Here is a 14,286-nt window from a genome sequence, read left to right on the forward strand (position 1 = left end):
CAATACAATATTGTAAAGTAAAAAATAAAATAAAAATTAAAAAATAAATAAAAAGTCGAGAAGCCAGGAAAAAAAAAAGGTGCTGCACTCAATATGCCATCAAATTTGGAAAACTCAGCAGTGGCCACATGATTGGAAAAGGTCAGTTTTTATTCACATCCCAAAGAAAGGCAAGGGAATGTTCAAACTACTTCACAATTGCACTCATCTCACACACTAGCAAATAATGCTCAAAATTCTCCAAGCTAGACTTCAACAGTATGTGAACCAAGAACTACCAGATGTTCAAGCTGGATTTAGAAAAGGCAGAGGAACCAGAGATCAAATTGCCAACATCTATCAGATCATAAAAAAGCAAGCACATTCAAGAAAAACATTTCTTCTCCTTCACTGACTACACTAAAGCCTTTGACTGTGTGGATCACAACAAACTGTGGAAAATTCTTCAAGAGATGGGAATACCAGTCCATCTGACCTGCCTCCTGAGAAATCTGCATACAGGTCAAGAAGCAAATAGAACAGGACATGGAACAACAGACCCGTTCCAAATCAGGAAAGGAGTATGTTAAGGCTGTGTATTGTCACCCTGCTTATTTAACTTATATGCAGAGTACATCATGAGAAACACTGGACTGGATGAAGCACAAGCTGGAATCAAGATTCAGTTCAGTTCAGTCGCTCAGTCGTGTCGGACTCTTAGCGAACCCATGAATTGCAGCATGTCAGGCCTCCCTGTCCATCACCAACTCCCGGAGTTCACTCAGACTCACGTCCATCGAGTCAGTGATTCCATCCAGCCATTTCATCCTCTGTCGTCCCGTTCTCCTCCTGCCCCCAATCCCTCCCAGCATCAGAGTCTTTTCCAATGAGTCAACTCTTCACATGAGGTGGCCAAAGTACTGGAGTTTCAGCTTTAGCATCATTCCTTCCAAAGAAATCCCAGGGCTGATCTCCTTCAGAATGGACTGCTTGGATCTCCTTGCAGTTTAAGGGACTCTCAAGAGTCTTCTCCAACACCACAGTTCAAAAGCATCAATTCTTCAGGGCTCAGCTTTCTTCACAGTCCAACTCTCACATCCATACATGACCACTGGAAAAACCATAGCCTTGACTAGACAGACCTTTTTTGGCAAAGTAATGTCTCTGCTTTTGAATATGCTATCTAGGTTGGTCATAGCTTTCCTTCCAAGGAGTAAGCGTCTTTTAACTTCATGGCTGCAGTCACCATCTGCAGTGATTTTGGAGCCCCCAAAACTAAAGTCTGACACTGTTTCCACTATTTCCCCATCTATTTCCCATGAATAGTGAAGTGATGGGACCGGATGCCATGATCTTTGTTTTTTGAATGTTGAGTTTTAAGCCAACTTTTTCACTCTCCTCTTTCACTTTCATCAAGAGGCTCTTTAGTTCCTCTTCACTTTCTGCCATAAGGGTGGTGTCATCTACATATCTGAAGTTATTGATATTTCTCCTGGCAATCTTGATTCCAGCTTGTGCTTCCTCCAGCCCAGCATTTCTCATGATGTACTCTGCGTATAAGTTGAATAAGCAGGGTGACAATATACAGCCTTGATGTACTCCTTTTCCTGTTTGGAACCAGTCTGCTGTTCCATGTCCAGTTGTAACTGTTGCTTCCTGACCTGCATAGAAATTTCTCAGGAGGCAGGTCAGGTGGTCTGGTATTCCCATCTCTTTCAGAATTTTCCATAGTGTATTGTGATCCACACAGTCAAAGGCTTTGGCATAGTCAATAAAGCAGAAATAGATGTTTTTCTGGAACTCTCTTGCTTTTTCCATGATCCAGCTGGTGTTGGAAATTTGGTCTCTGATTCCTCTGCCTTTTCTAAAACCAGCTTGAACAACTGGAAGTTCACGGTTCACGTATTGCTGAAGCCTGGCTTGGAGAATTTTGAGCATTAATTTACTAGCATGTGAGAGGAGTGCAATTGTGCAGTAGTTTGAGCAATCTTTGGCATTGCCTTTCTTTGGGACTGGAATAAAAACTGACCTTTTCAGTCCTGTGGCCACTGCTGAGTTTTCCAAATTTGCTGGCATATGATTACTGGGAGATTTATCAATAACCTCAGATACACAGATGACACCACACTTATGGCAGAAAGTGAAGAACAACTAAGGAGCCTCTTGATGAAAGTGAAAGAGGAGAGTGAGAAAGCTGCCTTAAAGCTCAACATTCAGGAAACTAAAATCATGGCGTCTGGTCCCATTACTTCATGGTGATTAGATGGGGAAACAGTGGAAACATTGACAGACTTTATTTATTTATTTATTTTGCTTCAAAATCACTGCAGATGGTGACTGCAGCCATGAAATTAAAAGATGCTTATTCCATGGAAGAAAAGTTATGACCAACCTAGACAGTATATTAAAAAGCAGAGACATTACTTTACCAACAAAGGTCCATCTAGTCAAAGTTATGGCTTTCCCAGTATTCTTGTATGGATGTGAGAGTTGGACCATAGGGAAAGCTGAGTCCCCAAGAATTGATGCTTTTGAACTGTGGTGTTCGAGAAGACTCTTGAGAGTCCCTTGGATTGCAAAGAGATCTACCAGTCCATTCTAAAGGAAATCAGTCCTGAGTATTTATTGGAAGGACTGATGTTGAAGCTGAAACTCCAATACTTTGGCCACCTGATGCAAAGAACTGACTCATTGGAAAAGACCCTGATGCTGGGAAAGATTGAAAGAGGAAGGAGAAGGGGGATAACAGAGGATGAGATGGTTGAATGGCATCACCGACTCGATGGACATGAGTTTGGCTGGATTCTGGGAGCTGGTGATAGACAAGAGAGGCCTGGCTGTGCTGCCGTCCATAGGGTCACAAAGAGTCGGACATGACTGAAATGAACTGAACTGAACTGAACTGAAAGAAACAACAGCCTCCTAGGTACATAGGAGATAATATTGGGACTGTATTTCTGCAAAATTTCAGTAAGTATTTACACACACACAGATACACGCAGAGACATAGTTTTATGGATCAACTACAATGGGCAGCTCTTGGTTAAATAAAGGCAAATGAGTTCTGTTTTATTTTATTTTACTTTTTTACAACAAGAACTTTCATATACCAATACCACAATAACTTAAACTGTCTGAATCTAGGGTATGCATATATTAGGTAAGATATTCCAAAGTGAATTAGCCATAGAAAATGCTTTTTCATGGAATATCATGCAGACATCCCATTCTCTGAAATCTTAAAGAAGCGATATAAATATGTTTATTGTCATTAAATCTGACTAGCAGTCTGAAATCACATCTAATTTAAAGTCTCATTAATATTTACCATGTTTTTACCCCTTCAGTGCTGGTTCTCAGACATCGTGTTCTCCTTCCCACTTGAATTCTTCCATTCACAGGGGAAATGTTTCTTTAAGGTAACTGGGATGTTGCCTTAAAACTGGGATGTTTCTTTAAGACAACTCACCAAAGAGCTGATTCATGCCAAGGGCTTTCTTCCCTTTTAATTCTGCTTTACAGTATGAGGCAAAGTTTGTTTGTTTGTTTGTTTTTTCTTTTCCCTGGTAAAATGGAGGAAAATGAGCTTTTATTCAAGTCTGCTGCTGCTAAGTTGCTTCAGTAGTGTCCGTCTCTGTGTGACCCCAGAGACGGCAGGCAGCCCACCAGGCTCCCCCGTCCCTGGGATTCTCCAGGCAAGAACACTGGAGTGGGTTGCCATTTCCTCCTCCAATGCATGAAAGTGAAAAGTCAAAGTGAAGTCATTCAGTTGTGTCTGACTCCCAGCGACCCCATGGACTGCAGCCCACCAGGCTCCTCTGTCCATGGAATTCACCAGGCAAGAGTACTGGAGTAGGGTGCCATTGCCCTCTCCGTATTCAAGTCAAATATGAAAGGTGTTTTGTTGGGAGGTAAAGTTGAATTTGGGGTGACAAAGGTCCCTCAGAGTACCCATGTTCCTGCTGAAACTACCTCCCCTCCAGCTTTGACATTCCTCACATCAAGACTGAAGGTGGGGGCATCTGAGAATCCCCCAAGCATATGGTGAGACCACTTTTGATCGCCAACCCTTCTTGTTCCAGAACCAAACTTTTAAAATATTGCTCAATAGAAGACCATAACCAGAGCTGATTATCACATTCTGTAAAGAAATCATAAAAGTTAATCCAAATACTCTCTGCACCCTCATTTGTGTCCGTATCCTAAGTAGGCCAAGACTCTTAGGTCTCCCTAATTTCTTGAAGACACACGGCTCTGTGTATCCACTGAGATAACTCATTCTCTCATAGTGTAAACTCTTACGGTGACCACTGAACAAAGAAAATTCCCCCTACCTTCCTTGTGTCTGAATGTTTCTGCTACTTCTTGTTCTAACTGAAATCTAGCCATCTAAGTACACTGTGTCCAGAGTAGGACTCTCTAGTAGTCCTTCACTCACACCCCAAGAAGCAGCAGTCCTGGAGCTAGGATACATTTGCATCTCTCCTCAAAACAAGCAAGCAGATGAACAACTTGTTTAAATTGTATCAGGGAAAATTGTGAATGTAAATGTTTTCCTAATGATTGTAATCACCTACTAAAAAACATCACTGATGTTTTATCAACTTGTTTACTACCTTCCTTCCACCAGTACTTTTATTTTTATTCTTTGTGTCATCGATCAACATCTATATAGATAATCTATACAACATATTTTAGTTTTATACTTGCTCACCTCCAATAATTTTGTTCTACAATTCACTTCAATCACCCATTCCATCATCATTCTATCTAAACATTATCATTACCAATTTCTGGACTACCTTCATAATCTTAATTAAAACCAACACACCTCGTATTTTCACATTAAAATATGATCTCTTCAAGAACTCTAACTCTCCATGTTATTTGATTCTACCATGACCTCTACCCACTGAAGCCAATAATTTTTTGTTGATCTTACTTTTGAAGTTACTAACATACATGCTAATCCTCACTCTAAATATGACCACAGAAGCTTTAGACTGCCCTCAAAGACACATACTGCATTTCCCGACAGCGTGTTTTCCTTGTTTTTTCCCTTTGCTAACAATTTTTCCCCTCCTCCATGCAAACCAATTGCTGTCAGCAGTATTTAGAATTGCATTTGGTTTCAGGATACCACAAAGAAAAAATACATGGGACTAATTTTATCAGTATCCTTACTCAGTGAGTGAAAGTGAAAGTTGTTCATTCATGTCTGACTCTGCAACCATGCAACTTTATAGTCCATGGAATTCTCCAGGCCAGAATGGGTAGCCTTTCCCTTCTCCAGGGCATCTTCCCAACCCAGGGATGGAACCCAGGTCTACAAACATTGCAGGCAGGTTCTTTATCAGCTGAGACACAAGGGAAGCCCAAGAATACCCAATTTGACTCTATTGAAACTACTGTTGTCAGTGTCACCAGAGACCTCTATCTTGAGGTATTCAATGGCAGATTTTCACTGTCTTATCTCAGTTTGTTTTATCTTATCTGACGTTCTAAGTCTGCAGAAGCATATAATCAATCTCTCTTCAAACACTTGTTCACTCAGTTACTGAGACTCACATTTGTGTGTATGTTTTTATACCTCACTAGCCATTGTTATCAGTTATTTTTACTTGATTATTCTTTTCCCAGTTCTAAAAATTTGAGACCGCTCCAACTTTCTGATGAAGAATCTTTTCTCCTGTCCATCTGTAATCACAACTATATCACTTGATTTTAGTTACTATACATAAAATGATGACACACAAATTTGTGATACCAGCTTCAGCTTTGCCCTTGAAATAAAGATTTCCATATCCAATTGACTTACTGATATTTCTCCATGGATCTTACTAGACACCTCAAGCATAATATACCCCAAACTAAACTTTTGATTACTCAAAACCATGCCTCTTATGGTATACCATATTTCAGTAAATATTATAATCACTCACCCAGCTGTTCAGGCCAATAAGCTTAGTTATGCTATAGCTCTCTGTTATACTCACGTTCTGTATTTAGCATTAGAGAATACTTCAGTTCCACCTTCAGAATATGTCCGGAATCTGATCACTACTTGTCTGTACTTTCTCCACTGTCACGTTTATCCAGGCTCCATCATTTCTTGCTCTAAAGAGCCTTTACTTGCAGCTATGCTTCTATTCTTATGCCTTCATTATATTTATTGTATGGTCTTTTAAGACATAAGTCAGATTATTTTTCTTGCCAGCTTAATATCCTCCAGTGGCTTCTTGCTGGGTGACTGTATCAGCAAGTGTGAATAGCAGGTACATATTGGTGAATAGATCAGATACAGACATAATGTAGCCACATTAAATAAGATTTGTGTATCTAAATGATTTATAGATAAGTCAGTAGAGACCCATGGACGGAGGAGCCTGGTAGGCTGCAGTCCATGGGTTCGCTGGGAGTCAGACACGACTGAGCGACTTCACTTTCTCTTTTCACTTTCATGCATTGGAGAAGGCAATGGCACCCCACTCCAGTACTCTTGCCTGGAAAATCCCATGGATGGAGGAGCCTGGTAGGCTGCAGTCCATGGGTTCGCTGGGAGTCGGACACGACTGAGTGACTTCACTTTCACTTTTCACTTTCATGCATTGGAGAAGAAAATGGCAACCCACTCCAGTGTTCTTGCCTGGAGAATCCCAGGGACGGGGGAGCCTGGTGGGCTGCCGTCTATGGGGTCGCACAGAGTTGGACACGACTGAGGCGGCTTAGCAGCAGCAGCAGCAATAGAGTCAGAATTCACTGTAGAAGGATAAGAACACAATATGAGAGATCTGACCAGAAGCTTTAGGGTCATAGAACCTTCTAAGTTGAAATGTTATGTCAGTGAAAACCTGGAGTCCTAGTCCACCTCCTGGATGTTCAGCGATTTTCAGTTGGGCTTATAGCTGCATGAAGCTGGAGCAGCCCAGCATATAATCTTTTAGGATACTTATCTCTGTCCATTAGCCTGGGCCAGAGTTATCACATCATTCTTGGAAATATATTTGCCAGAGTATAGTAAATAACCTTTAGGTATGAACAAAATTGTCATTTCTCATCTTTAGCCTTTTTATCTAATAACTTGGTCTATCTTTCCTTAACCAAGCTGAGAAAGTGGGCTTGGTTGTCCTCCAAACCCATCTGCAATCATACTCCAGAATTTATCTAGCACTTGCTGTCACACTTAAAACAGAATCTAAATTCTTTACTAATGCCTATAAAACCCAGCTAAATCTAGTCCCTGACTGCCTCTCTAAACACACTTATTACCACCTTCACTTTTTTTTTTTTTAGTGTGCATCAGATACCATGGCTTCTGATCCTATGTTTAAACATGCTGTCAACTCCCTGGTATCAGAACTTTGTACGTTCTATTCTCTGTACTATGATGCTCTTCCTCCAGAAATCCAAAAGGAATTACCCCTCACTCCATTAGGTTTTGGCTCATTGTCAGTTCCTCGGAGAGACCTCCTATTCCCAATCTGAAAGGTCAACCCACTTCCCTTTAGGTTACACTGCTTTAATTTTTCTTCATAGCACTTGTTAGTTTTTGAGACTTTTCTTGTTCGTTAGTTTTGCTAAATGAGTAAAAAATAATTTATGTAATTAAGTGTATGTGTGTATTTACCTGAAATGTCAAAGTATAAAAAAAACAATAACAAATCCCTATTAAACTTTTAGTTTAATTGAGAAAGCTCATAGGTTTTCTGTTGTTTCACTTCACATTCTAATGAGTATCAAAATTAAGTGTCACTTTAATTAAAAAGCAGTTTAAATGTATGTAACCAACGTCGTCTACCCTGACAGCTTATTCTGACACGTTAGTAATTTCAAATTCATTCATCTAAAATGGAAATCAGCATTATATTTAATGAAATCAAAAGATTATTTGGCTCAAAAAACTCAAATGAAAGCGTTCCCAAGAACTAAGAGAATAAGGACTCTTAAGAAGGAGATGTATGCTTTTTTCTGATATTTGTGTTTTCAACTGAAGAGCAATTCTTCCTCTGTCTCACCTTTGGGGAATCAAAAATGAGAACTCAACAAGAAAAAAAAAGTGTGATTGTCTGTGTTGTTTGCTCTTGAAAACTTATTAAATTCTGAGAGAAAACAAGATTCAAAATAATTGAAAATGCTCATTTTCAGTTTGCCTTGTTCCTGCCAGTGGATGCTACTGTTGACAATGTAAAATGTGAAATTAACAAAATGTGAAATTAACAAATACTATTATGTATTTCTAATATGTGTTTTTTAACTATAAACCACTTAAGTCTTTAACATTGGTACTATCATCACTCCCCCCCCCCCCCCGCAACACACACAAAACATGTGCGCTTAACAAATATAATGTATATACAAAAACACAGTTTTCTGATTTACCAAAAAATGCACCACGGCTAGGATTACAAAAAATTCCATGAAGAGGGAGCATAGTTTCTTAAAGCCTTTGATCCAAGGAACAAAATACTGTTTTGGACTAACCAAAGGGTCTGCTGTTGACCTCACTGGTATCTTAGCGTCAATTACGGATACTTCTTCATTTTTGATGTTGTTGTTGTTGTCGATGAGTGTATCTTCTCCCTGAAATTAACTGTGCATGTATTGCTGCTTCTCTACTTAACTCAAACACTGAAAGTTGTCAGGTGAGACCAGTTTTACTCTGTCTATGTGGCTGGTTTCACATTTTACAATTGGTCAAGACAATTCCCAGTTCTTTAAAGAGAGGCTGTAGCTTAAGTTTTAACACTTGATGACTAAATGCCCTTTTATTAATTTTCTTCATCCTTCTGAAATTACATTAGATTTGTTTCCCTATCCTAATGCAGGTAATAGTTTTGCAGAATGAAACAAAAATATACTATACTTTATTTTGTGTATATCTGAAAAAAAATTTTGTTTTCTCTGTTTCAATATACCATAAAATTTGTTCCCACATAGAATGATGTTGTCTCTTTCTTGCTGTGAAAATGTCAAGTTCAATGTGAGGGAAAATGTGAATTAAGCACTAAAGTAAATTTTCTTTACTTAGTATACTTGAAAGAAACTGTTAGGACAAATTATATTAAAAATTAAAATACTAGAAAGGCTGTTTAACAACATATATTAATATTTTATTTATTAAAATACCACTATTATCTGAGAGATTTTATAAGGAACAGATAAAATATCTTGTAAAAATATGTTTTACTTAATAGAAATCTGTTATGGTAGCATTAGCTTCCTTCATCTTATCCAATCCAATTGTTTGAAAGATTTCCCAGCACACTCTCCCCAAGTGCAGATAGAAACAATGTGTTTGCTTTAGTTTGAAGATACATGGAGGCATTAGAGTCACCTTGGGGTGTCTCATGTCTCACATGCATGGCGTCTCTTAACATTGGTCAGATAATTCGACCAATGCATCCCTGGATCTTCCCTTCATTTGTAAAGAATAGAAAACCGATTTTGTTATTGAGCTAACTGAACTCATCAGAGATTGCTGTGAAACATATTATGCAAAAAAAAATTCTTTAAATAAAGTATCTCTCATTCTATATATTATCTTTGGAAAGATGACCATTAGGCCATCTCATTTTGCCCTCCATCTCTCCTGAGTTCTTTATTTTTAATCTTGTCCTACTCTGAGCTGTATTCTGGGTAATATCTTTAGATAATTTTCATTTCATCAAATCCATGTCTTTAGAATTGTCTGAAATACCGTTTGCCGTGTCTGGCATACATGTTAGTACACAAAACCATTTGTTAACCCATTTTCAAATACATTTGCTCTCTCTCCCTCCCCTGCTGATTTAAGCACTATCTTTAAAATATGTATACATAATGGGCCAAAGAACTGAACAGACATTTCTCCAAAGAAGACATACAGATGGCTAACAAACACATGAAAAGATGCTCAACATCATTCATTATCAGAGAAATGCAAATCAAAACTACAATGAGGTACCATCTCACACCGGTCAGAATGGCTGCCATCAAAAAGTCTACAAACAATAAATGCTGGAGAGGATGTGGAGAAAAGGGAACCCTCTTACACTGTTGGTGGGAATGCAAACTAGTACAGCCACTATGGAGAACAGTGTGGAGATTCCTTAAAAAACTGAAAATAGAATTGCCATACAACCCAGAAAATCCCACTGCTGGGCATATGCACCGAGGAAATCAGAATTGAAAGAGACACATGCACTCCAATGTTCATCACAGCACCGTTTACAATAACCAGGACATGGAAGCAACCTAGATGTCTATCAGCAGATGAATGGATAGGAAAGCTGTGGTACATATACACAATGGAATATTACTCAGCTATTAAAAAGAACACATTTGAATCAGTTCTAATGAGGTGGATGAAACTGGAGCCTATTATACAGAGTGAAGTAAGTCAGAAAGAAAAACACCAATACAGTATATTAATGCATATATATGGAATTTAGAAAGATGGTAACAATGACCCTATATGCGAGACAGCAAAAAAGACACAGATGTAAAGAACAGACTTTTGGACTCTGTGGAAGAAGGTGAGGGTGGGATGATTTAAGAGAATAGCATTGAAACATGTATATTATCATATGTGAAATAGATCGCCAGTCCAGGTTTGATGCATGAGACAGTGCTCATGGCTGCTGCACTGGGATGACCCTGCGGGATGAGATGGGGAGGGATGTGGGAAGGAGGCTCAGGATGGGGAACACATATACACTCATGGCTGATTCATGTGATGTATGGCAAAAACCACTACAGTATTTTAAAGTAATTAGCCTCCAATTAAAATAAATTAATTAGAACAATTAAAAAAATAAAAACAAAACAAAAATGTATACATGACATATTCATATGTTATTTATATAAATATTAGGTATATATTTTGTGTACATGCTTCCCTGGTGGCTCAGACAGTAAAGCATCTGCCTACAATATGGGAGACCTGGCTTTGAGCCCTGGGTCAGGAAGATCCTCTGGAGAAGGAAATGGCACCCCACTCCAGTATTCTTGCCTGGAAAATCCTATGGATGGAGGAGCCTGGTAGGCTACAGTCCACAGAGTCACAAAGAGTCGAACACGACTGAGCGACTAAACTTTTTTTTTTGATTACACAAATTCACGTTGCTGGCTTATTTACTATTTTTTATGTGCAAAATGATACTGGCCAGTAAATATCCTTCATGCTGTCATTGCATGGATTTGGTATCAAGGGTGGGAGATTTTCCTCATTCAGAAGCCTGGAATGCCAGGTTTCTTGAGAATGTTCCCTGGTGGCTTAGACGGTAAAGCGTCTTTCGGGTTGGGAAGATCCCCTGGAGAAGGAAATGGCAATTCACTCCAGTACTAATGCCTGGAAAATCCCATGGACAGAGGAGCCTGGTCCATGGGGTTGCAGAGAGTCGGACACGACTGAGCACTTTCACTTTTGACAAGTACTGTATCATTGCTTGATATAGTTTTCACCAGGTAAACAAATCCAACTTGTCACCACTACATAAACAATATTACCAGTATCTAGAACTTCCACTCTGGGAGATAGTAGAGAACAGGGAAGCCCAGTGTCCCGCAGTCCATGGGGTTGCAAAGAGTCAGACATGACTTAGCTACTGAACATCAACAACAGAACTTCTTTGCATTCCATTCGTTGATCTTACGTTCCTCAAGGATAGCCACTTTTCTGATATAAATGACATAGATTAGCTAAGAATGTTTTTTTTAACTTGATAAGAATTAGCTTTTTGATATCTGATATTTTAAATTCAACATTAGATTTGTAATTTTCATCCTAGCTGTGTTTAACAACAGTTAATTTCCATAGTTCAGTAAAAATGTTTCATGTGAATATGTCACAATTAATCTATCCTATTGTAGATAGGCACATGGATTGCTTGATTTTCTAACATGAATAATGCTTCTATAAGTAATTTTGCACATGCCTTTTTGATACATATATTTTTCTGTTAGTCTGTAGGGGAGGAATTGCTAAATCATAGAATCTGTGAAATAATTTCCCAATATGGTTGAACCAATTTGAATAAATTCAGTAGGCAGATTTTAAGTACTAATTCAACATACTTAATGCTAAGTATTCTATATATTTTGGAGAAGGGAATGGAAATCCAGTATTCTCGCCTGGAGAACTCCATAGACAGAGGAGCCTGGTGGGCTACAGTCCATGGGGTCAAAAATTCAGACACAACTGAAGGACTAACACACACACACATTCTGTATATTTACAATTCTATATTAAAATAAATTGTTTTTGAAGACTACTTCAGAATAGGTTCAGATTTACATAAAAGTTTTCAATATAGTGTTCAGAGTTCCCATATATCCCATATCCAGTACTCTCCATTTTTACAGCCTGCATTATTAGTATGGCATATTTGACAAGATTAATGAATCATTATTAATACATTAGTATTAACTAAAGTTCATGCTTAAAATTTCCTCAGCTTTTATCCACTATTCTTTTCTTTTTTTTTTTTTTTTTTTCCCCACAAAATCCCATCTAGGATACCAAGTTATATTAAAAACTTTATGTCTCCTTAAGCTACTTCTTGTCAATGACAATTTCTCATACTTTACCATTGATGACCTCGAAAATTTAAGGAGTGGTGGTCAAGTATTTTATATAATGTCCATCAACTGATATTTCTCTGGTATTTTACCATGATTATACTGAAGTTGTATTTTAAAGAGGAAGATCACAGAAGTGAAGTGTGATTTTCATCATATATCAAATTGTATACTACTAGCATGGCTGAATTGCTGTTTCCATTTTGTTTATTTGCTTGGTTATGGTGGCAAAATAAAACATATACCATAAAATATATCATTATTATAACTTTTCCCAATTTTATTGAGGTAATATTGGCAAATTAAAAATTATATATATTTAAGTAATGTGATATAATTTTTAAAAGATGTACAAATGTGATGATTTAATTATACTGTGAAATGCTTACCACAATCAAAGTAAATAACCTCATCTGGTAACTTTTTTTTTTTTTTTTTCTGCAGAGAACACAACATCTACATACACTCTTAGAGAACTGCAAGTGTACATTATAGTGTTATTAATTTAATCACCATGCTGTATATTAAATCCCAAGACAGTCACCTTATAATTGAAACTTTGTACACTTTGAACAACATCTATTTCTCCAACACCCTTGCTCCTCACAGCCAATATTTGACTCTCTGGTTGTATGAGTTTGACTTCTTTAGATTTCCCATATAAGTGAGATCATATAGTATTTTATTCTCTTCTTTCACCCTCATCAAGAGACTCTAGTTCCTCTTTACTTTCTGCTGTTAGAGTGGTATCATCTGCGTGTCTGGGCTTCCCTAGTAGCTTAGATGGTGAAAAATCCACCTGCAAAGCAGGAGACCCAGGTTCTATCCCTGGGTCAGGAAGATCCCCTGAAGAAGGAAATGACAACCCACTCCAGTATTCTTTCCTGGAGAATTCTGAGGACAGAGGCTGCAGTCCATGGGGTTGCAGTCAGACATGACTCAGTGACTGACACACACATCTGCATATCTAAGGTGATTATTTCTCTTGGCAATCTTGATTCCAGCTTGTGATTCATCCAGCCCAGCATTTCATATTATGTACTCTGCATATAAGCTAAATAAGCAGGGTAACAATATACAGCCTTGTACTCCTTTCCAAGTTTGAACCAATCAGTTGTTCCATGTTCGGTTCTAACTGTTGCTTCTTGACATGAATACAGGTTTCTCAGGAGATAGATAAGGTGATCTACCATTCCCATCTCTTTGAAAACTTTCCACAGTTTGTTGTGATCTACACAGTCAAAGGCTTTCTCATAGTCAATGAAGTTGAAATGGATGTTTTTTTCTGGAATTCCCTTGCCTTCTCTATGATCCAATGAATGTTGGCAATTTGATCTCTGGTTCCTCTGCCCTTTCTAAACCCAGCTTGTACATTTGGAAGTTCTTGATTCGGGTACTGTTGAAGCCTAGTTTGAAAGATTTTGAGCATAACCTTACTAGCATGTGAAATGAGCACAGTTGTGTGGTAGTTTGAATATTCTTTGTAACAGCCCTTCTTCATGGATCACAGATTTGTCATGGTGAAGGGACTTGTATAACTCAGTGAAGCTATGAGCCATGCCATTCAAGACCACCCAAGATAGATGGATCATAGAGAAGAGTTCTGACAAAATGTGGTCTACTGGAGGAGGGAATGGCAAGCCACTGCAGTATTCTCGCCTCGAGAATCCCATGAACAATATTACATTTAATATATGTATCTATTTGTGTAAATATATATATATATGTAAACCTACATATATAGAGATA

The sequence above is a fragment of the Bos mutus genome, chromosome 7 (assembly GCF_027580195.1).
Source record: "Bos mutus isolate GX-2022 chromosome 7, NWIPB_WYAK_1.1, whole genome shotgun sequence".
NCBI lineage: Eukaryota > Metazoa > Chordata > Mammalia > Artiodactyla > Bovidae > Bos > Bos mutus.